Source organism: Pristiophorus japonicus, chromosome 5 (assembly GCF_044704955.1).
Source record: "Pristiophorus japonicus isolate sPriJap1 chromosome 5, sPriJap1.hap1, whole genome shotgun sequence".
Lineage (NCBI taxonomy): Eukaryota > Metazoa > Chordata > Chondrichthyes > Pristiophoridae > Pristiophorus > Pristiophorus japonicus.
The window spans coordinates 130750385-130766916 of NC_091981.1; the positions used below are offsets into that span (position 1 = coordinate 130750385).

General features: G+C 45.1%; 1 non-coding gene across 1 annotated transcript; it reads right to left on the reverse strand.

Moving 5' to 3' along the window:
- Positions 1–4450: 4450 nt before the first annotated feature.
- On the reverse strand, positions 4451–4647 carry LOC139264944 (U2 spliceosomal RNA). Its single transcript, XR_011593429.1, has one exon. It is a non-coding gene; the product is annotated as a U2 spliceosomal RNA (small nuclear RNA).
- Positions 4648–16532: the final 11885 nt, after the last annotated feature.

Sequence of the window (16532 nt, forward strand, 5' to 3'; positions counted from 1 at the left end):
TACTTTGGGGGAGAAATTCACGATCGCCCCGCTAGGGGCGCTAATTTTTAGAAGCTTGAAAAGTTAACGCCAGGCGCTAACGATTTCAAACTATTAAAAAATTTGCCGTTTGCGCTCCAAAAAGGAAGTGTAGCGCTAAATCAAGCGGTTCACTTCTTTCTTGGAGCGCAATCGGCAGCAGGCGGGGCAAGTCCTCAGCAGCGCAAGTCCTCAGTAGCGCTGCACAATGGGCCTTGCAGCCCTGCCGAGTTCAGAGGCTCCTTTCCTCCCTTAAAGGGAAGGGCCATTGCTGCAGGTTCTGCAATTTAAAAACAATATACAGCAGCCGTGATCTCACGCGATCAGCCCAGCAATCAAGCTGAGTGCCAGGTTGATTGATCGCGGCCAGGAACTCAGGAAAAAAACTCAGCCACCTTGTCTTTAAGCATTGCTCTCGAAGCGACCGCCCGGCACTGCTGCAGGGGGCGAAAGTCAATTTCAGGTCCGAGATGCTACCGGGGCAATGCGCATGGTGATGACATCACAATCTCCAGGCGAAGGAGCAACAGTGTAGCGTCGCTCCTGCCGAATATGGCAGGAATCAAGGAATCAATGTCAGCGCTGCGCCCGGTCGCAAAGCCATTTGTGCCTCATTAGTGCCCCCGGAGGGGGCGGGGGGAGGGGCTAACGGGAGATGCAGAAGCACCTAATTTCGCTTTGTCTTTTGCTGCTATATATTTATGTTGTGAATAATTGTAATGTCTGCTTCTCCCAGTAGATGGCACTCAAGCCTCATGTGCCAGTTGTATTATTTTTATGAACTACCTTCTGTCTGTTCTCGATGTAGCCCCCATACATCTCTAAATTAATCATTTGACGAATCTCTCCAGCAACAAATATTTGCAAACTACAACACAATTTCAAATAAATTAGGTCTGGAAAACGTTCGATGTCAAGTAAGTCATTGCACTGTCAATTGTATCTATGCTTGTATCCTTCCAAATATGAAACTAACATCACGATGATTAAAACACTTCCCTAATTGCCCTGAGAAGGTGGTGGTAAGGCTTCTTCTTTAACCACTGTAGCAGCTTGAGTGGCTTGTTTGGCCACTTCCGATTGGTGTGGAGCTGTACTCACATACAGGCCAGACTGAGTGAGGACGGCAGGTCCTTCCCTAAAGGACGTCAGTGAACCAGTTGGGCTGTGAAAGGTACTCTTTAAATGAAATTTATTTATTTCTCTTTTTTTTCCACTGAGCACCTGGCCATCACCCCAGCTGAAATCAGGTAACTTGGCATAGATCAGGGGTAAAACCTTAGACCTTCCTGGTTTGTGAGAGCTATGGCTCAGTTGGTAGCAGTCTCGCCTTTGGGTCAGAAGGTTGTGGGTTCAAGTTCCACTCCAGAGATTTGAGCACACAAACCTAGGTTGACACTCCAGTGCAGTACTGAGGTGCCGTCTTTCAGATGAAATGTTATCCGAGGCCCCGTTTGCTGTCCGGTGGACATAAAAGGTCCTTGTGGCACTATTTTGAAGAAGAGCAGGGGAGTTATCCCCGGTGTCCTGGCCAATATTTATCCCTCAACCAACGTCACAAAAACAGATTATCTGGTCATTATCACATTGCTGTTTGTGGGAGTTTACTGTGTGCAAATTGGCTGCCATGTTTCCTACATTACTACAGTGACAACACTTCAAAAAGGTTGTAAAACACTTTGGGACATCCAGTGGTCATGAAAAGCACTACATAAATGCAACTCTTTCTTTCTTTTTGTGTGGCTCAGTGAGTAACTCACTGAGCTATTTGGAGAGTTACACTGAATAATTTTTTTTTAAGTATTAAATCATGTTTGTCACAGAACTACAACTGATTTCTCATCCTTCAGTCCTGTGATGATAAGAGCCATTGATTTGGATCCCTGGCCGGTTATGATTTCAAAAGGCATATAACATTTGTGAACTGTGCATCAGCAAGACAGTAAATCTAACTCCAGTGACACCTGTGATATGCTGAGTATTGCATTACTCTCCATTTGGAAAATACATTCTCTAGTGTTAGTCTGGTTCAGTTGATAACACTCCCATCTCTGAGTCAGAAGCTTAAGGATTCAAACTCAACTCCAGGACTTCAACTACATAATCTAGGCTGACATTTTAGTGCAGTAATGCTTTGTCGGAGGTACTGTCCATCCTGATGAGATACTGCACTGAGGCCCCATCTGCATGTTTGAGTAGCTATAAAAGATCGCGTGGAATTATTTTGAAGAAGAGCAGGAGATTTGCCTAGTGGCCCACATCCAACACCACCAAAAACAGATTAACTGTTTGTTGTTTGTGTGACCCTGCTGTGCACAAAGGGGACAACAGACAAGAGAATGAGAAATAACAGGAGAGGAAGTATAGTCTTTCACTGAGCGTTTCAAGATCTACGTCTACACTTATTTCTGAAGCCACCAATGACATTCTTAAACTAATATTTGTCCTGCTCCTTATTAAAAGAGTTTATTGACATTAGTTACTGTTGCCAAATAATCTGTTGAGCAAAAATGTACTGCATAAACAATAAATTATGCTAGACATGTTTACAATGAGCAGCCTTGATGCATCGAGCGCTGCTTTTTTATATAGGGTCAATGTTCAACCCTGCCAGCCCAATATGGAGGTATCCGGCAGCTGAAAATGGCACGGAAACAGTGACCTTCAGTTTTTTTTTTATTTGTTCATGGGATGTGAGGGTCGCTGTCAAGGCCAGCATTTATTGCCCCTCCCTAATTGCCCCTGAGAAGGTGGTGCTGAGCCACCTTCTTGAACCGCTGCAGTCCATGAAGTGAAAGTACTCCCACAGTGCTGTTAGGGAGGGAGTTCCAGGATTTTATGTGACTTAGAGGGGAACTTGGAGGTGACGGTGTTCCCACGGGCCTGCTTCCCTTGTCCTTCAAGGCAGTAGTGGTCACGGATTTGGAAGGTGCTGTCAAAGAAGCCTTGGCAAGTTGCTGCAGTGCATCTTGTAGATGGTAAACACGGCAGCCATGGTGCACCAGTGGTGGAGGAAGTGAATGTTTAAGGTGGTGAATGGGGTGCCAATCAAGCTGGCTGCTTTGCCCTGGATGGTGTCGAGCTTCTTGCGTGTTGTTGGAGCTGCACTCATCCAGGCAAGTGGAGAGTATTCCATCACACTCCTGACTTGTGCCTTGTAGACAGTGGAACGGCTTTGGGGAGTCAGGAGGTAAGTCACTTGCGCAGAATACCCAACTACTGACCTGCTCTTGTGGCCACTCTATGTATGTGGTTCATCCAGTTAACTTTCTGGTTAATGGTGACCCCCAGGATGTTAATGGTGGGGTTTCAGCAATAATAATGCTGTTGATTGTCAAGGGGCGGGGGTTCTTGTTGGAGATAGTCATTGCCGTGCACTTGTGTGGCAGCTCACCACCACCTTCTCAAGGGCAATTAGGGAGGGGCAATAAACTTGCATTAGAATATACTTGCATTGGAGATTTTTCAGAGAAGGTTCACTAGGTTGATTCCGGAGATGAGGGGGTTGACTTATGAAGAGAGGTTAGAGTTCAGAAGAATGAGAGGTGATCTTATTAAAACATATAAAATAATGAGGGGGCTCGACAAGGTGGATGCAGAGAGGATATTTCCACACATAGGGGAAACTAAAACTAGGGAACATAGTCTCAGAATAAGGGGCAGCCCATTTAAAACTGAGATGAGGAGGAATTTCTTCTCTCAGAGGGTTGTAAATCTATGGAATTCTCTGCCCCAGGGAGCTGTGGAGGCTGAGTCATTGAATATATTTAAGGTGGAGATAGACAGATTTTTGAGTGATAAGGGAGTAATGGGGAGCGGGCAGGGAAGTGGAGCTGAGTCCATGATCAGATCAGCCATGATCTTATTGAATGGCGGAGCAGGCTCAAGGGGCGAAATGGCCGACTCCTGCTCCTATTTCTTATGTTCTTATGAATGTTACTTGAATTTGTGGACATACTGAGATACCCTAGGCCCCTCTGATGTGATTTTCAGGCTGAGCTGTAAACGGAAGGCCAGCTCTCCCATGTGACACCGGCAGGAGGTTACTTGCATATGCAAATTGAGGCTCAACACCAGTTGTAGGACCTCGCTTGCAATTTTAATGGGTAAATGCTCCGCCCATTTGTACCAGGCAGTGAGCGGCCTAACCAGCAAAGGGACTGCTGGGGGCCGCTCCAAACACGGACTCAGTTTTGGGGGGAATTTCTGTGGAGCCAGGAGGAGCATTCTGTGCCCCCCTGATGGTCACTGTGTATTCAATCCACCCCCCTATTATTTTTTTTTTTAAATTCGTAGCCAATCTTTCCAATTCTTTGTCAAATCACAAACGCCAGAGGTCACCTTGCACACATCAAGGATCATGCGCCAATGCTCTTAGCCAAAAGGCCGAGAGCCACTGCACCGTTCCTGGAAGTACTGCAATACCAGGTTCGTGCCATGGAGGTGGATGGGTCAGCAACCCCACACACCTCCGTGGAGGTGGATGGGTCAATCCACCCCACCCACCTCCTATTTCCAAAAAGCATAGGAGAACCACCTTCCTGATCCAGAGAGAACCACTTTGGGGTCATGGTTACTCCCCTGTCAGGTCAGTTACGCATGATCTTAGCCAAAAGGCCGAGAATTTGGTTCAGCCTTATTAGAATTCAGTCAGTGAGCTGCCCAGCACTCAGTGAAAATGGTTGAGACCTCCCACTGAAGGGTCTCATCCAGGTGTAACGGATACATTGCCAATTCATGCCTGAATGTTTAAAATCGACCCCATAGACTGAAATGGGCACCCACTTCATAAAACGACCTTTGGCAAATAATTTTCAGTTGCATGACAGAATAATATAAATTGAGTTGAAACTTATCATTGGATCATTTTTGTATATTGTCATGATAAAAATAACACTTTTTTCCTTCTGCCTCTTCAATCAAAAACAAAATTCTCTTGTCAGTAAAAAATAAATTGCATTTATACAGCAGATTTCACAATCTCGGGACTTCCCAACGTGCTTCATCGCCCATGAATTATTTTTTGAAATGCAGTTACCATTGTTATACAGGCAAATGTGACAATTTTTCTCCCAGTTTCCAGTTCTGATGTAAGATCTAGATTGGAAACATTAACCCATCTTTTTTCAAATGTTAATAAACCTGCTGTTATATCGCTGTGTTTAGTTCAGATTTTCAAGGTATGCTGGATATTTTTACAGTTGTTCTTTGAACATGCAATGTAAGCCGCGGGATCCTTCAATCAGTAACAAACCACATTGATTTCCATGTTGACTTCTATCTTTCCAGTATACTGTGCTACTTGCTGCATTGTAATTTGGGGTAGTAGTAATTGGAATGGGTATTTTTTGCTTTTTCATGAATCTCATGTAACCATGAACTTTTACTCTTGAGCCTACTTTAGATATTTAAATACCCCACAGTGTTGAAAATCCTTCACCCTTTCTCCCTACGTCAATCAACTGAAAAATAAACACTAAAGCCGCATACTGAGGTAATGGAATGAAATGGATCTTTGGTGATAGTGCAAAATGGGTGACGGTGAATCGGCAGCCCGTTTTACACCGTCCACGATTTTTTAATGCAATCGAAGTCAATGGGAAATAAAACTGAGCGGGATGTAAACCGTGCTGCCAATGTACTGTCACCCATTCCGCCGAAGACCAATTTCACCCCATAATTGTTTTAAAAATCATAATCTCTGTTTCACTGAGGAAAGTGCGAATATAAAAATGTGTTTCTCATAATACAAATGCACTTAATGTCATTTTTCTATTTTCATGAAATAAATTGAATGTTTCACCCAATATCAATAATGTAGTCTTTCATAAATAGGAAATAATGGATACTTGGGAATGATTTCAAGATGATAATTATAACTCTCAACTGAACCCTGAGATGAGATTACTGTCTTAAAATCACGAGCATGTAGCCTTTCTGTTTGCTGGTGGCAGGTGTCATAACAGATATCATCAAGCAAGAAACTCCATGCATTTGATGTGTTATGATGTCCACACAGAGCTAAGGATTTGAGCATAGTTACAGCAATATTACTGAGTAATAGTCAACAGTTGATTATTGAGAAAAATAAAGTCAATGTATATATATTATAAATAATTTAACAAATGAGTCTGGTTTTCAACAGCACATTTTGTATATATCAAAAATACAGCACTGGGCTGAGAAAGGACAGATGCAAGGGATAATTTTACGAGGCTACACTGCCAGCCACACATATCGGAAATTCGGGTGGCCGCTGCCCATGATTTACTGACTATTAATGGCTAGAAAATTGCGGGCAGCTTGCTGCTGAATTCTTGATGTGCACTGCTGGGGACTCCTTGCTGGCAGCACAGACTCCTAACATGATCCTTTTAATGTGATCAGCCTGGTTGAAAAATCTTGAGTTTAGTGACAGGCAACTTTTGGAAATGAACAGTTTGCAGAAACTGACCATCAATTCCATTTGCAGATTTCACTGTGTGCATTTTAAAGTTGCTCACAGAATATTACAAACAAAACATAAAATAAATTCATATCCAGTTATAACATAGAGTGGCTCTTAACTGTCCTGTTACTCTGCATTGCAACTGCAAAATAATTCCCTTACTTCTCATTCCTCTGAATCACATAACTACCGAATGGTTATGATGTCAAACTATTCAACTAATAAAAATGAATAGACTGCTTTTGATTTGCCCTTTTGAGCTCCCTAGAATGAAAGGCTATTTTTGTATTTTTTTATCTAAATGTACAAATTGACAAAAGTTGGTACGTGACAGAAATTAATCTCAGGGATCCAGGTGATGGTTATAAACAATTTGAACTCATGACTTATGATGTTATTTGAACCCATGATTAAATCACTGCATTACTACTCTCACCAAGGTGCCATTTTACATATAAAATATATTTTCTTAATTAGCTAACTAAACTGCATATGAAAAACTTCCTGTCACTCTGCATTATGCAGGTATATTAAAAAACAATTACAATGAATACCAATTGGTCCTGGGGAGCTATGGCTGAACTTGGCATCTACACCAACCCTGCTTGGTACTATATTTCTATCTGCAGGTAGCACCCTCTCTGGGGTAGCATTACACTCAAGAATTGAAGATATTCAGTATTTCTAAATTGGCTTCAAAAAGCACAATCTCCATTTGAAACTGGCATCAGGATCAACTCTTTGTAAAACTGGCAGCTGTGGAGGATGAACTAATATCAGCAGGTGATTGGAGAGCTGCCAGCCCTGGTCACGATGTATGTGGCATTCATTGTCACTGAGCAAAAATATTGTGAGGTTATCAACATCCAGTTTGTCCAGGCATGTTGTTATGTTTGATAGGAAGGGCACATTACCAGTAATTATATATTATGATACTGTATTTTCACCATAGAAACATTTACAGTTTTCACAAGATATTGCATCACCATCATGCAACTAAAATAAATATTTTTCAGAGCCGTGGTATTCAGAGAACTAAATTATTGAAACTTCTTGGATTTTTAAATGTCAAGTATATGATCCTTTGCATAGCCTTTAAGCTCTGCTCACCATGTGTCACACCGGTGATTGACCTTTGACACATCATTGACCTCCACCAATGACCTTGTCCAAGTCACTCAGAGAAAACTAGAACGGTACCTATTGCTGATTTTCCCTTCTATCAGCAGAGCTCCTCACTTCCACCTGCGGCTGTACTTCCTGATCGGTGGAAACTGCTAAAAGGTGCCTCTCCCCTGAGCAATCAGACAGTAGCAGACCAAAATGTTGCATTGATCTACAAGACCAATAAAAACATAAGACATTGTGGAATAGATAACACCATTTGACCCAACAAGTCCACAGATGAATATAACCTGCCTCATATTTGAATCTAAAATCCATTCAATCTCCTGAAAGATTCAACTAACAAGTTGTGGAATTCTTCCTCGACCTCCAAATGAATTAATGAAAATTTCTAGAATATTAATCAAACCCGACAATCCACCTCTCTAAACCCTGATCAGCTCCATTCCGCCGAAACTGTTTGCATGGGCCCAGCAGCAAAGAATCGGTGGTGTTTCGTAGAGAATTTGATTGTCTGTGTCAATGCTTGTAACCTTCAATCCTGCTCCCAACCAGATATTTCTCCAGCTGTTTTTAAAAGCATTTAACAACACAGCAGTAGTTGCTTCTGCTTAGAACCTATTCCACATTTCCACTATAACACGGGAAAATGTGGAGCGTATTTAAAAGCTGAATTTAAATAAAGGGTCTTTTCCCCTTTCCTCTCACAAACTGATTGCCAGGACACATCCCTTTCAGGTGGGACCGGGCTGTTCTGAAACTGTAATTTGTATCTGAGCTGGAAAAGGCACAATTCAGGCTGGCTGAGTCACACAGCGTTAATTATTTTCTTCCTGCATGGCACAACAATTCAGTGCTGGCCATGTAATCCTCTGTTTTGTGGGCCGTCTGATAACTGAGGAAATTTCACCAATTAATGTGAGTGGGTTTGAGTGACATACAATCCATCGGTTGGCATGTCAGGCACTCCATCATTGCATCTATTGGGCCAGCCCACTTGAAAAGGTGGTCAACAGTTAAACCTCATTCCCACACGTTAGAATAATTAAAACACAAATAGTATTTAGTGATGATTCAGGATTAATACAGGTAAAAAAAACCAAAAATGATTTTATAAATATTGAAGGAAAGAAAATGTATCATATTTCTCAGTGCACTTATCGTATTATATACATGTGCATGTTTTTGAAAATGTAATGATTTATATGTTAGTTTATAGTGTTTTTGTCCTCGCAATGGGTGAATTTTAACTCCAAAAAACGGGTGAGAGGTTGAAGGGTTAAAAAACTGAATCCCGACCCCAACCGACCAACATCCAGTTTTAACGGAGGCAGGATGGGGGTCAGGCAGCCAACCTGCTCCCAGGAGGCGGGTCGTCCATTTAAATATTATAATGAGGCTGGCATGCCTCATGGTGATCCACCATTTCAAATTTAACTCTGGCTGGTCTCCCCGCCTCCACATGGCCTCCAATTTCCCCCCGAGCTCCGCGTTGAGTACGACGATTCCCGCTTTGGTCCCTCATCGCCTTCCAGGCCATCCCCCTCCAGCCCCAATACTGTTCTGTCTCCCGATGCTCCTCCGGCTCTCGAGGCCCAACCAAACCCCCCCCCCCGCCCCCCGCATCTCCCAAATCCGATGCTCCTCCAGTTCCCAACCACAACCCCCCTCCTGATCCCTCCCTCCAGCCCTCCTCTGCGGCCTAGTACCACAGGCCTACCCGCCCGCAGCCAACCAGCCAGCCTCTCCATCTGGCTGGCTGCAACGGGAAACAGATCTTTCAAATGCTAATCAGGCCCAGCTGAATTTAACGGGGATCCCGTTCTCCCGGGTTTCCTGTCCGCATTCTAGCACCACCCTCCCCGCCCCCCCGCCACTCCCGGCATGTCTCCAGATTCAAATTCTGCCATTGTTTCTTTCAGTGGAGAGGGGTGTAGTGTATGGAGAAAGAGTCAGACTGAACACTGTGAGCTCAAAGTGAAGTGTGATCTTAGTCTTTTATTGCAGGTCTCCAGAGTGCCTCTCCAATCTGTGAAGCCTCCTTAAATACCTGTGCTCCCAAGGATTATGGGTTCCCTTGGGACTCCAGAGTAAATACAAGTTTACATATATGACAACAATCCCCCCAAAGTCAATAGTAAAACTATTTACAATGTGATTCAATCTGGGGCCCTTCTTGCACTCGTTGATTTTCTCAGTGTGAAAGCTGGTGTTGTTGAATCATTTGTTGGGCCCTCGCTGGGCTGCTGTGCAGCTGGCCTTGCTGGGATGCCTGGTGTGTTGGGCTCTGCTGGGCTGCTGTGGATGATGGGTTCTGCTTCGTGGTCAACCGTGGTGCCGGTTGCCACTGGTGTGTATGTTGGGGGATCAAAAAAGGTAGGGTCCAAGGTGGGTTGCTCAGGATAGTCCGTGAATCTGAGTTTGATTTGGTCCAAGTGTTTCCGGTGAATGAGTCCATTTGAAAGTTTGACCCAAAACACCCTGCTCCCCTCTTTGGCCACGACAGTGCCGGGAAGCCACTTGGGACCTTGTCCATAATTTAATACAAATACTAGATAATTGATTTCAATCACGCAAGACACATTTGCGCTATCATGGTATGCACTTTGTTGAAGCCGCCTGTTCTCTACCTGTTCATGTAGATCAGGGTGAGCTAACGAGAGTCTTGTCTTCAGTGCTCTTTTCATGAGCAGTTCAGCAGGTGGGGTCCCAGTGAGTGTGCGGGGTCTCGTGTGGTAGCTAAGCAGGACTCGGGATAGGCGAGTCTGCAGTGAGCCTTCAGTTACCCTCTTCAAGCCCTGCTTGATGGTTTGCACTGATCTCTCTACCTGACCATTGGATGCTGGTTAAACGGGGCAGATGTGACATGTTTGATCCCGTTACGGGTCATGAATTCTTTGAACTCAGCACTGGTAAAACATGGCCCGTTGTCGCTCACCAGGACATCGGGTAGGCCGTGTGTGGCAAACATGGCCTACAGGCTTTCAGTAGTGGCAGCAGATGTGCAAGCTGACATTATCTCACATTCAATTCACTTGGAATACGCGTCTACAACCACAAGGAACATTTTAAACAAGAACGGGCCTGCATAGTCGACATGTACCCAGACCACGGTTTGGAGGGCCAAGACCATAAACTTCGCGGCGCCTCCCTGGGTGCATTGCTTAACTGCGAGCATGTATTACATCTGTGAACGCAGGACTCTAAGTCCGCATCGATACCGGGCCACCACACGTGGGATCTGGCTATCGCTTTCATCATTACGATGCCTGGGTGCGTACTGTGGAGGTCATTGATGAAGGTGTCTCTGCCCTTCTTGGGGACCTCTACTCGATTGCCCCACAGAAGGCAGTTTGCCTGTATAAACATTTCATCTTTGCGCTGCTGGAACAGCTTTATCTCTTCCTGCGTTTCCACTGGGACACTGGACCAGCTCCCGTATAGCACACAGCTTTTGACTAGAGATAATACGGGGTCCTGGCTTGTCCAGGTTTTGATCTGCCGGGCAGTGACGGGTGATTGCTCACTCTCAAATGTTTCCATAACCATGGCTAGATCTGCGGGCTGCGCCATTTCCACCCCCGTGGTGGGCAATGGCAGGCAACTGAGAGCATTGGCGCAGTTTTCTGTGCCTGGCCTGTGGCGGATGGCGTAGTCGTATGTGGACAACGTGAGCGCCCATCTCTGGATGTGGGCCGATGCGTTGGTATTTATTCCTTTACTCTCGGAGAACAAGGATATAAGTGACTTATGGTGAGTTTGCAATTCGAATTTTATCCCAAACAGGTATTGATGCATTTTCTTTACCCCATAGACACACGCTAACGCTTCTTTCTCAATCATGCTGTAGGCTCTCTCAGCCTTAGACAGACTCCTGGGTGCATAAGCAACGGTTGCAGTTTCCCAAAATCATTGGCTTGTTGTAATACACACCAGATGCCATATGACGACGCATCACATGTTAGTACTAAATGCTTACATGGATCATACAACACAAGCAATTCGTTTGAGCATAACAATTTTCTCGCTTTTACAAAGGCATTTTCTTGGCTTTTGCCCCAAACCCATTCATCGAGTGGGAGTCGGGAGTCAGGAGTCGGGAGGCGGAGTGGCAGCGTCGTCGGAGCGGCCTACAAGAGGCCAGCTGGTGCAGCTGCAGCAGGGAGGCAAAAAAGAAGTAGAAAGAAATCGAAAGGTGACGTCACAGCCAAGGGGGTAAGTGATTGGCTGGTGATTGGTGAGTAGTTTTTCTTTTTCTTTTCTATATCAGTAAGTAACCTTTAGCATTGTTGTTGCCAATTTAAGTTTATCTAGGAGTTAAGTCATTGCAGGAGAGCTCGGACACATGATATGCTCCTCCTGTACTATGTGGGAAGTCAGGGATGCCTCCGGTGTCCCTGACGACTAAGCGTACGGGAAGTGCATCCGCCTGCAGCTCCTGACGGACCGCATTGCGGCACTGTAGCTGCGAGTGGATTCACTCTGGAGCATGCACGATGCTGAGAATGACGTGAATAGCACATTTAGTGAGTTGGTCTTACCGCAGGTAAAGGGTACACAGCCAGATAGGGAATGGAAGACCAACAGGAAGAGCAGTGCAAGGAAGATAGTGCAGGGATCCCATGGTCATCCCCCTGCAAAACAGATACACCGCTTTGGGTACTGTTGAGGGGGATGACTCATCAGGGGAGGGCAGCAGCAGCCAAGTACATGGCACCGTGGGTGGCTCTGCTGCACAGGAGGGCAGGAAAAAGAGTGAGAGAGCTATAGTGATAGGGGATTCAATTGTAAGGGAAATAGATAGATGTTTCTGCGGCTACAACCGAGATGCCAGGATGGTATGTTGCCTCCCTGGTGCAAGGGTCAAGGATGTCTCGGAGCGGGTGCCGGGCATTCTGAAAAGGGAGGGTGAACAGCCAGTTGTCATGGTGCATATAGGTACCAACGATATAGGTAAAAAATGGGATGAGGTCCTACAAGACGAATTTAGGGAGCTAGGAGCTAAATTAAAACGTAGGACCTCAAAAGTAGTAATCTCAGGATTGCTACCAGTGCCACATGCTAGTCAGAGTAGAAATCGCAGGATAGCTCAGATGAATACGTGGCTTGAGGAGTGGTGCACAATGGAGGGATTCAAATTCCTGAGACATTGGAAACGGTTCTGGGGGAGGTGGGACCAGTACAAACCGGATGGTCTGCACCTGGGCAGGACTGGAACCAATGTCCTCGGGGGAGTGTTTGCTAGTGCTGTTGGGGAGGGGTTAAACCAATATGGCAGGGGGATGGGAACCTTTGCAGGGAGACAGAGGGAAGTAGAATGGGGGCAGAAGCAAAAGATAGAAAGAAGAAAAGTAAAAGTGGAGAACAGAGAAACCCAAGGCAAAAAGCAAAAAGGGCCACATTACAGCAAAATTCTAAAGGGGCAAAGTGTGTTAGAAAGACAAGCCTGAAGGCTCTGTGCCTCAATGCGAGGAGTATTCAGAATAAGGCGGACGAATTAACTACGCAGATAGCAGTTAATGAGTATGATGTAATTGGCATCACGGAGACCAAGGCTGGGAACTCAACATCCAGGGGTATTCAACATTTAGGATGGATAGACAGAAAGGAAAAGGAGGTGGGGTGGCGTTGCTGGTAAAAGAGGAAATTAATGGAATAGTAAGAAAGGACATTAGCTTGGATGATGTGGAATCGGTATAGGTGGAGCTACGGAATACCTTGGGGCAGAAAAAGCTAGTGGGAGTTGTGTACAGACCACCAAACACTGGTAGTGAGGTTGGGGACAGCATCAAACACGAAATTATAGGATGCATATAATAAAGGTACAGCAGTTATCATGGGTGACTTTAATCTACATATTGATTGGGCTAACCAAACTTGTAGCAATGTGGTGGAGGAAGATTTCCTGGAGTGTATTAGGGATGGTTTTCTAGACCAATATGTCAAGGAATCAACTAGGGAGCTGGCCATCCGAGACTGGGTGATGTGTAATGAGAAAGGACTAATTAGCAATCTTGTTGTGCGAGGCCCCTTGGGGAAGAGTGATCATAACATGGTAGAATTCTTTATTAAGATGGAAAGTGACACAGTTAATTCAGAAACTAGGGTCCTGAAATTAAGGAAAGGTAACTTCAATGGTTTGAGGCGTGAATTGGCTAGAATAGACTGGCAAATGATACTTAAAGGGTTGACGGTGGATCGGCAATGGCAAACATTTAAAAATCACATGGATGAACTTCAGCAATTATACATCCCTGTCTGCAGTAAAAATAAAATGGGGAAGGAGGCTCAACCGTGGCTAACTAGGGAAATTAAGGATAGTGTTAAATCCAAGGAGGAGGCATATAAATTGGCCAGAAATAGCAACAAACCTGAGGACTGGGAGAAATTTAGAATTCAGCAGAGGAGGATAAAGGGTTTAATGAAGAGGGGAAAAATAGAGTACGAGAAGAAGCTTGCCGGAAACATAAAAATTGACTGCAAAAGCTTCGATAGATATGTGAAGAGAAAAAGATGAGTGAAGACAAATGTAGGGCCCTTGCAGTCGGATTCAGGTGAATTTATAATGGGGAACAAAGAAATGCCAGATCAATTGAACAAATACTTCGGTTCTGGCTTTAAGAAGGAAGACACAAATAACCTTCCGGAAGTACTAGGGGACCAAGGGTCTAGTGGGAAGGAGGAATTGAAGGATATCCTTATTAGGCGAGAAATTGTGTTAGGAAAATTGATGGGATTGAAGGCCGTTAAATCCCCGGGGCCTGATAGTCTGCATCCCAGAGTACTTAGGGAAGTGGTCCTAGAAATAGTGGATGCATTGGTGATCATTTTCCAACAGTCTATCGACTCTTGATCAGTTCCTATGGACTGGAAAACAGCTAATGTAACACCACTTTTTAAAAAAGGAGGGAGAGAGAAAACGGGTAATTATAGACCGGTTAGCCTGACATCAGTAGTGGCGAAAATGATGGAATCAATTATTAAAGATGAAATAACAGCACATTTGGAAAGCAGTGACAGGATTTATGTCAGTTTTTATGTTCCCGGCAAGCTTCCTCTCATGCTCTATTTTCACCTTCCTAATTAAACCCTTTGTCCTCCTCTGCTGAATTCTAAATTTCTCCCAGTGCTCAGGTTTGCTGCTTTTTCTGGCCAATTTATATGCCTCTTCCTTGAATTTAACACTATCCTTAATTTCCCTTATTAGCCACAGTTGAGCCACCTTCCCCGATTTATTTTTACTCTAGATATCCCCCTGTCTGACCTTATGATGGAGGGAAGGTCATTGATGAAGCAGCTGAAGATGGTTGGGCCTAGGACACTGCCCTGAGGAACTCCTGCAGTGTTGTCCTGGGGCTGAGATGATTGACCTCCAACAACCACAACCATCTTCCTTTGTGTTCGGTATGACTCCAGCCAGTGGAGAGTTTTGTCCCTGATTCCCATTGACTTCAGTTTTACTAGGGCTCAATGATGCTACACTCGGTCAAATACAACCTTGATGTCAAGGGCAGTCACTCTCACCTCACTTCTGGAATTCAGCTATTTTGTTCATGTTTGGACCAAGGTTGTAATATGGTCTGGAGCTGAGTGGACCTGGCAGAACCCAAACTGGTTATTGGTGAAAAAGTGCCACTTGATAGCACTGTCAACGACACCTTCCATCACTTTGCTGATGATTGAGAGTAGACTGATGGGGCAGTAATTGGCCGGGTTGGATTTGCCCTGCTTTTTGTGAACATGACATACCTGGGTAGTTTTCAACATTGTTGGGTAGATGCTGGTGTTGTATCTGTACTGGAACAGGGTGGCCGGAGATGCGGCTAGTTTTGGAGCACAGGTCTTAGCACGACAGTTGGGATGTTGTCTTGGCCTTTGAGGTATCCAATGTGCTCTGCCATTTCTTGATATCACGTGGAGTGAATCGAATTGGCTGAAGACTGGCTCCTGTGATGCTGGGACCTCATGTGGAGGCCAATATGGGTCATCCACTCAGCACTTCTGGCTTAAGATGGTTGCAAAGGCTTCAGCCTTGTCTTTTGCACTCGCGTGCTGGGCTCCACCATCATTGAGGATGGGGATATTCATGGAGCCTCCTCCCGTTAGTTGTTTAATTGTCCTCTGCCATTCATGACTGGATGTAGCAGGACTGCAGAGCTTTGGTCTGATCCGTTGATTGTGGGATCGCTTAGCTCTGTCTATAGCATGCTGCTTCTGTTGTTTAGCATGCATGTAGTCCTGTGTTGCAGCTTCCCCAGGTTGTAATTTTTAGGTACAGCTGGTGCTGCTCCTGGCATATTTGTCTCTGAATATTACCCATCTCCAGCGTCACTTCATTCCCACTAAAACCTTCATCATGCCTTTACCGGGTTAGAAATTCAGGTCCACCCGAAACGGGTCACACCTACCGCTTTTAAAGTGTATTTTCCGCCGCGTTGGATGAGGTGGCCTCTTTCGCGAAATTTAACTCTTTGTCATTTTTTTTGATGTGTACCGGAAGTCAGTCATAATGGGGCTGGAAGTGGAGCAGTAAGCAGAAGCACAAGAGGGCTGGAAGTGGAGACAGGACGAAGTCTCCGCCGTTGTCAGTCATTAGCGGAGTGGTGATGACATCATGACGCGTGTGCGTCACCACGTCTCTCCCCTTCACTTAAAGGGGAGAGCCACTGTGAGCTCTGCAAAGATTTTAGTTAGGTCCACTGGGCCAGCAGGGAGGGTTTCGGCCAGGCCGAACCTGGGGGCATAATTGACCGGCCGATCTGGAAGTCGGCCGGCAAAAAAAATAAAATGGCGGCCGTGGTACTGCGCCCTCCCCTTGAATGGCTGCCACGTAGCCATGCCCCACACAATGAAAACAAGGTGCACCGAAAGAAAAAGCTGTCGGGTGCCCTCCTCGGCGGCCCGAAGATTTTTTGTGCTGAATATCGATTGAGGTGCGGGA